This window comes from Pinus tabuliformis, chromosome 1_2 (assembly GCF_031772625.1).
Source record: "Pinus tabuliformis cultivar Carrire ecotype Pingquan chromosome 1_2, CPIR1, whole genome shotgun sequence".
Taxonomy (NCBI): Eukaryota; Viridiplantae; Streptophyta; class Pinopsida; order Pinales; family Pinaceae; genus Pinus; species Pinus tabuliformis.
The window spans coordinates 661215538-661230015 of record NC_142298.1 but is presented as its reverse complement, the minus strand read 5'-3'; the positions used below and the strand labels follow the sequence as shown (position 1 = coordinate 661230015).

Here is a 14478-nt window from a genome sequence, read left to right as displayed (position 1 = left end):
GGCGCCCCGCCTCGAACCTGTTCTTACCCTTCCGGTTTCGCTTGTTCTGGTGACCTGCAGGGGAGTGCCGGGTCGAATGCAGCCCGCGGTTAATTCCCAAATTCAAATTGACGTATGAATGGTGGCAACACAGCGATGGAACTGTTGTCAGACATCATTAAATGCGGAGGGTGGCGGAGCTGGGCGGAGCTCGCGGACGGTGGCGGAGCTGGGGAGAAATTGCCGGTGGTCGGAGCCGGTGGTTTTTCCGGACGGTGACCGGAAACCGGGCCATTCTTCCGCCCGGGTAGACTACTCAATAGGTAATAACATATTTGGAAAAGAAATCAAGAGAATAAAGGTAGGGAACAATGAGATGGGGAAGTAACAATGCTGTGTGAAAAAAGTCACTATTTATGATTAATTAGTTCATATTTATGAGGCCTTTCTTCAAAGATGTGGGGCCATCCGATTCGGATTATGGTTCTTGTCGATCCCATTTCCTCGTAAATACTATTTTATTTTTTGTGGATTTAGTTTCTCATCCGATCTACCAGGTCAGAAGTAGCTATCGATCTACTACAACCAACTGTCCATCATGATTTCGGTCGGCCTTCATTGAAAAAATCTCCAGATATTTTGGCAATGTGAACACAATTCGTGTTGTCTAATTATTGGATAATTAAAGGTGGGTGGATAATTAGAAAGTCGTTGTTAAATAATTTTATAATGGAATATAATTATATTAAAAATATTAATGTGATTGATTTTTTTTTTCATAATTAAAAATACTATTACAATATGAAGAATGTGTTATTAATGCATATATTTATTTGATTAACCATGTAAGAAAAAGTTATGGGTCAATTTTAACTGAGAAAAAAGAAAGAAAGAATTATAAATGAATATTATAAATAATAATGAAGAGGTTATCATGGAGGAACTTATTAAAATTGGAATAATCTCAAATCCCTAAGAAATTAGTGGTTGGGGGCCACGTGTCACAACTATAATTTTTTTAGTTTATTAAAAATAATGGACCATTTTGCTAAATAAAATTTGTTTATATATAAATTAATGTTATAAATAATAATGAGGAACTTATCAATAAATTGGTGGACTCGGGTCATGAATGAATCTAATTTTTTAAATTTATTAGAAGTCATTGCAACCTAAAAAAAATTTTAATACACTCATTTTAATTTATTAAAAGTCAATGCAACATAACAAAAGCTACATGAATATAATTTTTTAAATTTATTAAAAATCAATGCAACTTAACAAATTCTTTAATACACTATAGCCGTTAATAAGCATTAAGAATAACCATATGTTGAGCATATTCCCTTAGGCCTTCAATTAAAAAAATAAAAAATAAAAAATCAACCAATTCTTATACACCTTAAATTGAAATAAAACACTTTCCGTAAATATTAAAACATATTATTTAAAATCAATATTATAATATTTTTTATTAATATTAATATTGAAAACTATGAATATTTTGTCAATATGCCTTGTTAATAAAAAAAAAAAAAATAGTTCATAACTAAATTAAATAAAGATCTTCACTTATTTTAAAGTTGGAATAATGGGAAGAATCACATGAGATAAATGGATATATATTCCTATTTATATATTTACTTCTTTTTTTGTTAAGCTTGGTAGATCCTTCCTTTTCATTATAAAACAAGCAAGTTACAATCACATAGAACTAGGGTAGGTGGTCTCAACTTGCCCAACGAGAAACAAAGTTTGTTGACCACCTAACTGCGTGATAAGCCATCTAGTAACAAAACATACTGAGTCTATCAATCCAAGCTAGATAAGTTTGATTGTCATGTCCACATCCATATTCTATTTTCTTATATATATGTATAACTCTAAACTGGAAATTAAAAATTATTCGTATGAAAACTAATAAAAATAACTAAAACTCAGCATTTTATCCATCCTTCCTAGCAGAGGCCGATGTGACTGGCACTAGATCTTAAGCATTGGAGCCAGGCAACTCTGTCTATGCAAACATGCAAGGGGAATGTTTCTCCATGCAGCTAAGGTGATCATCATGTGTCTACAATTGAAATTGCATCTTCTGAAACTCTTGCTTGTAATCTAGGAAATCCTGGATAATAGTCATCTAGATTTGCTCCATAGCCTTGCCAAGGAGGCATTTCATTAGCCAATAAAGATGCATCGTCTATTTAAATTGAGTCCCTCTTCCCCTAGTGTTTCCTAGATCTGAAACCAGGAGCTTCCGGTCCTCCAACTTAGCTTCGTCCACACTCACTTGTTGATTTATGTCTTCCTCCCATTATGCTATCGCTCGTCTGATCTCCTCCTTGGTGCCTTCCTTGTATGCAGCGATCGCTTCAGTTATGAGATTAGCCACAGCGTTTCTACCTCGATGTTTACCCGAGGTACTTGGTTCAGTCTTGGCCTCGATCACCCATGGCCTCTTTCCTCAGCCCTTACCTTTTGCCATTCTTCCCAGTGTTGCCATGTCACAATACCTGCCGACCAAATCTTGAGGATGGCTTGAAGCTACCCTTTGTGCTCTTCGCATTTGAGAATGATTACCATTATGCAGACTTGCTATGGGGACAAGAAACCAGGATTGCCATAACACTATGTTTTGAATTTCCAACACCCGAAGGCTTTGCCTTTTCACAAAATTTACCACCCTTGGTTCATTTGTATGACCCTCGAAATCTAGGTTCCACCACCCGGCATGACCATGACCCACACCCTGGTATCTTTTCCCCAACGAACGCCTCGGTATGCCCATTGCTTTGCAAACGCTTCAGCCTCGGCCTTGAAAGAGAGGTGCCAACAATTGGCCAACTACAGGTCCTGTAGCTTGGTATCCAAGCAAACAGGTGCCAATTCCTACACCTCCCTTACCCACCTTTTTATGACCATTCCCCCATCCCCCTTGACTCATCATCGTTTTAGCCTTTCCTTGACTAGCACTGCAATGCAAAATTTTACCCCCAGGCTCCAAGAGGCACCCAGCCCAAACTTTTCTTACCTTATGACTTCACCTCCACCAGCCAAGGCTCGCATGGCCAGCGTTCAGTTCATGCCAATTCCCAGACTTCAGAATAGCCCTACCCATGACGGCCTCCCCACTACTAGCTTTCCTCGAGTAATTGGTGCCTACCCTCAGGAGCCAATCCTGCAATTATCCTCAGCACCCATGGAGCAGACCAAGAGATAGACTTTCACCAAGACATAGACAAGGACAACATCCTATCCCCAACCCCTAAGATTGTCGTGTAAAACAGACAGCGGTATTCCCTCAGACTGCCAGCTTCCCCACCAAGACCGATAAGCCCCATGTGAGAGTGGTAAATCCCATAACAAATTGACACAAGGGAGGAACCCATGGAGTTGGTATTATTCCAGCAAACGCTCGACACCATGCATCTCTCCCAACCCAAATTATTTTCGCCTAAAAACCCATTGCCCCCATACATAACCCAATTATCAAACTAGACATAGGAATCATGGTGTATTGGAAGAGAAGCCAATTTACATACCTAGTAGCCAACATTTGGAACCGATGGAGCCCTCGTTCCTTCCGAAGTGTCTGTTCCACTCTCGCCTTTGATACCTTTGCTCTTCCAAACCCCGTCTTTCTATCCTTCACTGCAGTGAGTAAACTTGCCCAAATATTTGTGCCACCTTCTCGCATTCTTGTTGCCTTAAACATGTCGAAGGTCACCACACCCTTTGCTTCAAGCGTATGAGGGGCAGTGACAACACTCCTATGCATCCTTATCATAATGATTGCTTTAATTATTATGTCTAACAACTCACCTCGAAAATGAAAATATACATTTATACAAAAAATTAAATTTATAATATTTATTATTAATTGTATTTTTTAATTAATATTAAATGAATTACATATCTATTTTATTTTATATTATAAATAATTCTCACATATATATATATAAAACAATCCTCTATTTTAAATTTACTACACAACCTATAATAAAAAATAAAAACATAAAATAAAATAAAACACATATTCTTTCCTTGCTACACAAGCTTTCACTGCCCATTAAAAAGGAAACCGTGTTAAAAAAAAAATGGTATTTCATCAACAGATTTTTGTGATTTTTAATAACCTTGGCATAACTTAAATCACCGATAAACATTTATAGGCATAATTTAACCTATCAAAATCTATGAAATTTTTCATAATTCGAAAATTTATCAAAAAAGAAAACCGTGTTTAAAAAAATAGCTTTTTTATTTCATCCACTGATTTTTGTGCTTAAAAAAGAATGGTATTTCATTGATTTTTTTGTGATTTTTAATAACCTTATGATAATTTAAATCAATGTAAATATTTATAGGCATAATTTAACCTATCAAAATGTAGGAAATTTTTCATAATTTGAAAATCTATTAAAAAAGAAAACCTTGTTTAAAAAAATAGATTTTTGTATTTCATCAACTGATTTTTGTTTAAAAAAATAGATTTTTGTATTTCATCAACTGATTTTTGTGATTTCCAATAACTCTAGCATAATTAAAATCACTGATAAATATTTATAAATATTTATTAAATAACTATTTTGGAAATTTTAAATAAAAGAATGAATGACACATTAATTATTTTGCATATTAATTTTATGTTAATTAAAATCACCGATAAATATTCATAAATATTTATTAAATAACTATTTTGGAAATTTTAAATAAAAGAATGAAGGACATATTAATTATTTTGCATATTAATTTAATAATAACTATTTTGGAAATTTTAAATAAAAGAATGAATGACATATTAATTATTTTGCGTATTAATTTTATAGTAATAATTGAATGAATAACCTATTTTCTTCTTATTATTATTAATTTTTACCAAAATACTTAGTAATTAATTTTTTTATTATTATTAATTTTTACCAAAATACTTAGTAATTAATTTTTTTACAATTACAGATTAGTTGAATTTTAACCCATATATTTTGTAATGTTTAACTCTTTATATATATATATATATAATTTAGAAATCCAATTTATAATCCTCCCATTGATTTATATTTAAAAATCTTATTCCTATCTTCATGACATTTGACACCCCTGGATATAGAACATCCGGTAGGATATCAATTTCTTAAATAGATGTTTGTAATTACATTTTCTTTAGAGTATGGGAGCTTTGTTAATTTAATGTAACTATTTTTCAGTTCTCTAGGAGTGGACAGAGGTTAGAACCACACTTCCATGGTTTTTTTTCTCAAATATCTGGAATTATTGAAAAATTAGAATGGAGTGACTACTCAAAACAATACTGCTTTATACAAGATGCATAATGTTCTGTTCTGTACAAGATGCTAGGATTGGAGACCAAATTCTTCTGGAGCCAAGTTGGCGACGGGAGGTGCACATAGAAGCTCCTTGGCAGAAGTCAATCAAGAAAACACCCCCAAAGATATTTTCAACAGTGTTGAGATTGTGAATAGGGACTGATCAAGTAGTTTGCTAAACTGAAAATTGCAGTCCATAGGAGCAAAATCTATGCTTAGGCTAGCCAGGTATTTTAAGGTTCATTAGGCAGTTCAAAGTTAAACCAGTGACGGGCATTGATTGAAAAACAGAGATTTGAGAGCTGCGCGGATGGAGTTGTGAGAAAAAAAAACGAGAACGGTGTTTCCTTTCCTATTATGTGGCATGTTTCAGAGTTTTGAGAAACGACCAATCCAACGTTTCGTAAGGGCCCAGATCTGGTTGTGGGGCAGCCCATCTTTGACTTATAGATACAATGACTAGCGCCCCTTGTGTCTGCAGATCTGTTGGTCATGTTTTCTTGGGGCTTTTTGAAGGATAACCTAAGCGCCGACTGCCATTGTAGGAGCAAAATGTATGATTCTCGTTGCAATTCCAGCTTAAAAAAACCTTTAACGTTTTTCTGTGGAGGTGTAAACCCGCATCAAGGGACAAAATTCACAGGAAAATGTTCAAATTATCTTAACGAATTTCATTGATTTGACCTTGCTATCAAATCATGACTTCCAACTCAAGACCGCTTATTCGGCCTCTAATGTCTGGCGAGTGCAACTCTCAAATTGTAACGGACTCTCAATGTCGATGTCATGGGGCATAAGGCAAAGGAGACTACATCTGCTCAGCATTCAAAAATTCGGGAGAATTCACTTGCGTTTCAGGTAAGATGCATTCAAGCATTAATAAAACAAAGAAATTAATGGAATAATTTTATTTGTTCAGACATTTTTAAAAAAATATATTAGGATTGAATAATTTTTTAATAGTGTAAATGGATTTAGAATATCGAAATCAAAAATTTCTGATGCATTCGAAATCTTAAACTTAGATCACTATAATCCATATTTCCAAATATTTTAACCAGATTTTTTCAAAATTTTATCAAAATTTTGTATTATTTTCAAAGTTAAATTGTGACATTGTTAGAGTACTCTGAAATAAATTACTTGTGACTTGTTAATAACTAATATGCTAAAGCATCCATGGCTAGTTGGATTTAATGCACTAAGAAGATATGTGAATATAAGTGGTTTCATTTGAACATTAAGTTTATTTCCTAAGTGGAGTTAAATATAATTATGTGATTTGTAAGCTTGCTCTTTTAATTACAAGGTGATCAAAATCTACTAATTTATCAATATTTATTACTATTATTATTATTTTTATTTTTATTTTGAAACATTAATCATAAATTTATTTATTATTTAAAAAATTTACACATTTAGATCCATTGGTGCGAGATTAGGGTTCAGCTCTGAAGCACGCCCATAGCCGTCGTCACTCCTGTTGAGCTCCCTCGGCAGCCTCCCGCTGCTGAGACCATCCAGTGTGTGGAGATAGCTCTGCGCGGTGAGCCTCCTCATCAAAATCTTGAGTCCAACCAGTATGGACGTCGGAGGGGGGCCCCCTTCCCCCCCTCCTGAGATTGTCGCCTTCAAGAGATTGGTAGCCTCCTGTGGCAAGAGGAAAGAAAACTCGAACCAACAGAAATTTGTTAAGAAAGCCGAATCCATCCCTTTGGTAGAGCTGCCTGCGGAACACCCATGCCGGACTGCGCTGAACCTGGCTGAACGAGGGCTCATTGGACAATTCACGGGTCTCTGGCCCTCTCCCAAAGCTATTGAAGGATGGGTTCAGCAAAACTAGAGGCCCGTTATCTCTAAGGAATACGAAGCCACATGGTAGGCAGAGGTTATTATGTTTTTGTTTTTGAATCAACAAAAGATCGAGATCTCATTTTCCGAAACAATCCATATTTCATGGGCCCCCAAGGGCTCTATCTGAATAAATGGATGCCGGATTTTGATCCTTCCTAGGGCATTCCTTCAGTCATCCCTGTCTGGGTAAGGTTACCTCATCTTCCTCTTTATTGCTGGAACCCGGAATCTATGGAAACAATCGGGAACAAATTGGGGAAATACATAGATAGGGCTGAAAGGAGAGAACAATTTTCGTGTGCCAGAATATGTGTTGAAGTCGATCTGGAGATAGGATTGCCTGAGGCAATCAAGTTGACCATAGCTAGTTGGTCTCACATCCAGGAACTAGATTATGAACAGCTCCCCTTCAAGTGCCGACATTGTCATGGCTATGGTCATTTCGCACGAAACTGCAAGAAGAAAATCAAGGAAGAATCTGAAAAAGAAAAGGGCGAACAGTGGACACAAGCCAGAAAAGCCACCACAACTAAAAAAACCATCAGAGCAAAAAGGAAAGGAGGGAATCCAGAGACCAGAGGATCCTCTACTGGGAAGAGCTTAATCGAAGATCAAGCCACAACAAAGGCCACCATCTCAACAAATCCTTTTGCTACTCTAAACCCTCCAGAAGACCAACCAGAACTTGAAGAGGGAGAGGTGCAACAGAATATGGAACAGACAGAAGACGCAGAAATAAACTCAAGATATCAGGAGCAAACTATAGAAGCCATTTCAGAAACCCCTTGTATAGATGCAATCCAACGAGAAAATCAAGGCCCTCCAGTAGGTGCCACTTCCCTACCCTCTTATGCAGAAATGACCAAAAAGAAAAAGTTGTTAGATAGTCGTAGTTCTTCCAAAGATGAATCCCTCGAGAAATCCAACAAAAAGGTAGGAAGGAATCTCGCAAGGAGATCAGAGAAGAAGAGACGGAGCGACTAAAGATGCAGGGCATTCAGTCCACTATCGAAATGTCACTAGGCAGGAACACAAGGACCAGACCCCCAAAGGGTGGGTCTGCTCCACCTCCCTCTAGTAAATAATGCAGATTGTCTCTTGGAATTGCAGGGGTGTGGGAAACCCACTAAAAGCTGAAGCAGTAAAAGACTTATTAAGAACAGAAATCTCAGACATTCTCCTAATCCAAGAGACAAAGATAGAAGAAGATGCTCTTCTATCTTTAAGTCGAACCAAATGGAAAAAGAACTCAGGAAAAGCGGTCAATGCCAGAGGTACCTCAGGGGGCCTTGCAACCCTATGGTCGAAGGATAAGTTCCAGCTTAAAAGCTTTTTGCAACCCAACATTGGATATATACAGATCTTCTTCACCTCCAAAGTAATATTTCTCTAGCTCTCTTCAATCTTTATGTTCTTGTTAATTTTTTGGAAAAGAAGGATTGCTGGAATTCTCTCTCAGACTTCCTAGAAATCTATACCCCCCAAAACATCATTATGGCGGGGGATCTAAACATCACTCTAGACCCAAGTAAGAAAAAAGGTGGAGTATGGGGTAAAGATCCCTTCCATGTCTCAGTGGAGTCTTTGATTCTCGAATGGGACCTTCTAGACCACAAACCTAAGAAAGGTCGTTATACTTGGACCAACAATAGAGTTGGTAATGCCAACTTTGCTGCCCGTTTAGACCAGTTTCTAGTTCAAAGTACTTTGTTGGATGGGAAGCATTTAATCTCTTCAAAAATCCTGCCCAAAATAACATCTAATCATAACCCCATCTTGCTGTTGATAGAGAAACAGGAGGACTTGAGCCCTATTCCCTTTAGATTCAACCTTCTTTGGGTATCTAGAGAGGGCTTTATGGACATAGTGGCTGACATTTGGGCGTAACCAGTTGAAGGATCCCCCAGCTTCGTGTGGGAACAGAAACTGAAACACACTAAGTTTGCTTTAAAAGTCTTGGTAAAAAAAAAAAACCTTTCCACTCGTACGAGCCATAGACAAAAGATAGTCCAGGCTCTAGCTGAGATTCAACTAGGCATGGAAGGATATGAAATCACCAAAGCATAGTTGTTCATCAAACAGAATGCCCAGTTCAATTCCTTTATTTCCTTTCGACAAGAAGAGGAATACTAGTGCCTTAAGTCTTGCAGCCTCTGGCTCCACGCTGGAGACAGAAACACAGATTTCTTTCACAGACAATGCAAAGCTCGTCTCTCTCGAAATCACATTTCTAAAATATCCAACAAGGAGGGGAAAGTTATCAAAGGACAGTCTCTCATAAAACAGGCAGCCACAACCCAGTATCAGAATCTGTTCCAGGATGATGGTTCTTCTGATGATGACTTGGCTGCCGACCTTCTGTCAAACATCTCCTCTCTTGTCACTGCAGATGTAAACGTTGGGTTAATGAAGCCTTTTTTTGAAAAAGAGATAGTTGAAGTCATTTGGTCAATGTAGCCAGATAAAGCGCCTGGGCCAGATGGCTTCACCATACATTTCTACAGAGCTTGCTGGAATGTAATAAAACTCGATCTTCTCAGAATGGTAAAAGCCTTCCAAAAGAAAGCCAAAGTGGGAGGGTGCACCAACTCCACCTTCCTTGCCCTTATCCCGAAAGAAGTTAACCCTGAGACTTTCAACAGATTCTGGCCAATCTCTCTTTGCAATGCCTCCTATAAGATCCTTTCCAAACTCTTAGCAAATAGACTCAAGCCTCTTTTAGGGAACCTGATCTCCCCTCTGCAAGGCGGGTTTGTCAAAGGTAGGCACCTCATAGATAATGTGATCCATGTGCAAGAAGCCCTCCACTCTAGCCACTCTCAGAAGGAAAAAGGTATGCTCATCAAGTTGGATATGTCAAATGCTTTTAACCGAGTTAAACTCTCATTTCTCTATAAAATCCTCCTCTCCTTCGATTTTAATGTTGATTTTGTCAACTTGATAAAAGCATACACTTATAGACCTTGGATAGCCCCCCTAGTCAATGGCAGACCTCTTGACTTCTTCCAAGCTTCTAGAGGGCTCAACCAAGGATGCCCTTTCTCACCCTTTCTTTATATCTTGTTGGCAGAATCCCTAAGTAGAAAGCTGACAGCGGAATTGGAAGTGGGCACTATCCCAGGTATCAAGGCAGCAAGAGGGGTGGACCCTATAAATCATGCCCTCTTTTCGGATGACTCTCTCCTTCTAGGAGGGGCCTCGATTAAGATTGCAAAGGCTTTCAAACAAATCCTTCAACACTTTTGTTTAATTATAAGAGCCTTGATCAATAAAAGAAAAGGTGTGGTTTATGGCTGGAATGTAGATCACCCAACTATCCTTCGAATTGCCTACATATTGGGATTCCCAGGGTATGACAAGTGGGAAAAGATCAAATATCTAGGCCTTCCCTTAAACTTGGGACCAAGCCCTCCCTCCCTAGGACTGAAGTAGTTGGCAAGATAAAATAAAAAATAGCATATTGGGGAGGCCAATAGCTAACAAAGGCAGGGAAGTTGGTTTTGATAAAGGCAGTCCTCTCCGCCCTTCCCCTCTTCTAGTCTTCTCTTTTGCTAGCTCCTAAGTCTATCACAAAACAGATCTCCAAACTCCTTCAGAACTTCCTATGGAATGGGGGCAAGGGAAATCAGAGCAAGTTACATTTGGTAAGAAGGGATATCTTGAATAGACCACTCCAGCAAGGTGGGTTACAAATACGGGATCCAGGCTTAGCAAATCTGGCTCTTGGTGGAAAAATCATATGGCAATTGTATGCAGATAAAAATCATCCTGTTAGCAAGATCCTCTGGAAGAAATACCTAAAGGAAGGCTCCCTGAGAAACCTCACAACTGCTTCTACTCCAATAGGAACAACAATATGGAATTTAGTCAGAAGAAGCATCAACCATATACAGTAGCATTTATACAGAATACCGGGTAATGGGTAGATAACATTACTTTGGCAGGACATCATTCAAGTGAAAGCCCCATTGGCCACCCTAAATTCTTGTAACGATTTAAAAATCTGGCTAGTGAATAAAGGACTTTTCTGGCTTGCAGATATATGTTCTTGGGACAGCAAAAGGAATTGGGCAGGATGGACTTTTCCAGGGGTTCCTAACCCTTTGGAACCACAAAAAAACTTGCTTCGTGCAGCACTTTCTGGCCTTGCCCCTGTCCATCGTACATTCAAAGATAAATGGGGGTGGGGAAGAACCGGAATTTCTACAGTAGCTCAAGGATTCTCCTCATTAAAAGCCACACACGCATCTTTGCTGACTCTGAAGCTCTGAAAATCCATTTGGTCTCCCTTTTTCCTTCCAAAGGTGAATTTTTTCACTTGGTTATTCATGCATAAAAATGCACTAACAGGAGAAAATCTTAATAAAAGAGGCTTCCACAGGGCCCTTTAGTTGTTGCCTATGCACTTCTGCTATCGAAACCTCTGACCATTTATTGGTTGACTGTGTTTTCACACAAGAAGTTTGGAAGATGGTCCTCCACTGACTTAGCATACCCACCCCCTCCCAGATTTTAGTTGTTACTCTCTACACCTTCTGGGCAGATTAAAACCCTGAAAAAAATCTTAAAAAGCAGGCTAGAAAAACATCTGACAAGCTATTCCAAAATTTCTTTGGTGGAAAGTGTGGTTGGCTCGAAATGAGTGTGTTTTTAACAACATGATCCCGAAATCAGTGGAAGTGGCTGCCAAAGTAAAAGCTCTATTGTTGGAAATAATAGATAAATCATCTTTTGCCTTTTTATTATCTACAGAAGTCTCTACGTGACTAGGACCCTGCGTGCCAGGAGAAAGGAAAGATTCAATCAACAAATCGATGCAAGATCCTACTTGGCGCCTGCGTCTCACTGCAGGTGACTTTCTTAAGTGGTGGTAGGGGACGCCAAAAGCCACTATCTTCTTTGATGGAGTGTCCAAGGGGAATCCAGACACTACAGGCGCAGGGGGATTGATTCTCTCCCCAAACAGATAAAAAAAAACCAGTTTCAGTTGGGGCCTAAGCATAAGTTCGAACAATCAAGCAGAGAGTTACAGCCTCCTAAAAGCTTTCCAGATTGTGAAGGAGTTAGATTACAAATCAATCCAAATATTCGGAGATTCGGAGCTTCTTATAAAGCTTTTAAACTCCGAAGATTATTTTACTAACCCAGCTTTAAACAAAACCTTGCAGAGAATTCGAAACACTTTGAAAGAATTCGACACAGTCAATTCATACCATATTCTGCGGGATTTAAAAAACAAGCGGACTCGCTGGCAAATAAAGCCTTCCTGCTAGCTCAAGGTAACCTTAGCGTTAATGGAGGACCCTGCTCGATTCATCCTTTGCTTAGACAATCTTCAGAAGGTAGAACTGTTTTTCAGAGAGAGAGTGGTATTTGGTACCTTCAAAGTCACATTTAGGATCGCCAAGCAACAAGCAGATGGAACAACAAGCATAAGGACTATAAAGCAGAAGAAACAACACCAGAATGTATAGCAGCAGATGGTAGAAGGAATAGCCACAGAAGGAACAACAACCAGAATGAACAACAGCACAAGGAACAACACCAGAAGGAACAACAAGCAGAAGGAACAACAGAAGAAGGAACAACAGCAACAGCAGAAGGAACAACAAGCAGTTTAAGGAACAGTAGGAGAAAGAACAACAATCAGAAGGAACAACAAGTAGAACGAACAACGTTTGAAGAAACAGCAAGCCGAAGGAACAATAGGCCGAAGGAACAATAGGCCGAAGGAACAACAAGGCAAAGGAACAACATCCGAAGGAACAGTAGGCTGAAGGAACAGCACCAGAAGGAACAACATGCTGAAAAAACAGCAGGCCGAAGGAATAGCAGTCCGAAGGAACAACAACCGAAGGAACAACAAGTCGAAGGAACAGCAAGCAGGAAGGAAAAATAGCAGAAGGAACGGCAAACTTAAGGAATAGCAAAAAGAAAAGAATATGGTAAAGGTCACAGAATTTACTCTCCCAGAGATAAAATGTAAGTTAGAAAACAAGAGTAGCCAAAGAATTCATAGAACTTTTGAATATAAGCATAGGAGAAGAGACTACCATCAGCTCATTCTCATTGCTCAGTTTTTAAAAACCACTGTAGATTGTAATAGGAGCTTACTCCACTTTTGGCAATAAACACATTAACCATCCTTGTAAAAAAAAAATTACACATTTAACATTATTTATTTATTTATTTAAATAAATAAATAAAATAGAAATGGTAAAATATTTATTTATTCTTATATTTAATATCCTTTATATAACTATTAAAATTTCTAATATAAAATACATTACATTTCTAAATATATATTTATTTTTTTATTTTCATAAAAGAAAATTATCATATAAATTATCAAATAACATCCTCTACATTAACTATTAAAATTTCTAATATTAATGGCATTACATTTCTAAATATATAGTTATCTTTTCATATTAAAATTTCTAATATTAATTGCATTACATTTTTAAATATATAGTTATCTTTTCATTTTTATAAAAAATTAGCATATAAATTATTAAATAATAAAACACAAGAAAAATAATGTTGATATTAACAATGTTTTCTAATGTAATTATACTAATGTTGATATTAACAATATTTTCTTCCGATAAAATTGGAACGATACAGAGAAGATTAGCATGGCCCCTACATAAAAGATTAGCCTGGCCCCTACATAAAGATGACACACACAAATCCAAAATTTCCATTACATTATCAAAACATTTCAAATAGGAAAAATGAATAGTTTAAGAATGAATAAGATTACATGTTCCACTGAATGTTGGTATGAATAAGATTACATGTTCCAACCTGTTGTTGAAACAAATAAGCACACTGACATCCATTTCTGTGAAATACAATTTAAATGCAAGGTTATGTTATATATTTTAATTTAACACCAATCGTACATAGATACTATAGGCATTGCCGATCTTGGTAGCATCTTGGAAAGAAATGGTGACAAAGACGCATGCCAGAATGAGAATGTAGTTGATTTCTGGACTATACACTTGGCCTTCATGTTTTGATGAAGTGTGCACCACGGTAACAAGTTGTGTAGATTTTATTAAATATATGACGGTTGATTTCTAACCTTTTCTATTCCGCGAAAAGTACAACTTTTTATAGTTTCGCGTAGATTATTGTTTTTACTTTTGTATATTTACAAATTTAAAACCATGTTGTGAAATAGAACTTCCATGCTTTGTACCAAATTTCTGGTATGATACTAGTGCCATTTGTGCTTTTCTGAAATAGAACTTCCCCACTTTGTCCAAATCTCTGGTATGATACTAGTGGCATCTGTGCTTTTTTGAAA

The 14478-nt window shown here is 37.3% G+C and overlaps 1 pseudogene; it reads left to right on the top strand.

Annotated features, from left to right (window-relative positions):
* The first annotated feature begins 13744 nt into the window (after positions 1 to 13744).
* On the top strand, positions 13745 to 13874 carry LOC149207421 (U6 spliceosomal RNA; annotated as a pseudogene).
* The last annotated feature ends 604 nt before the right edge of the window (positions 13875 to 14478 follow it).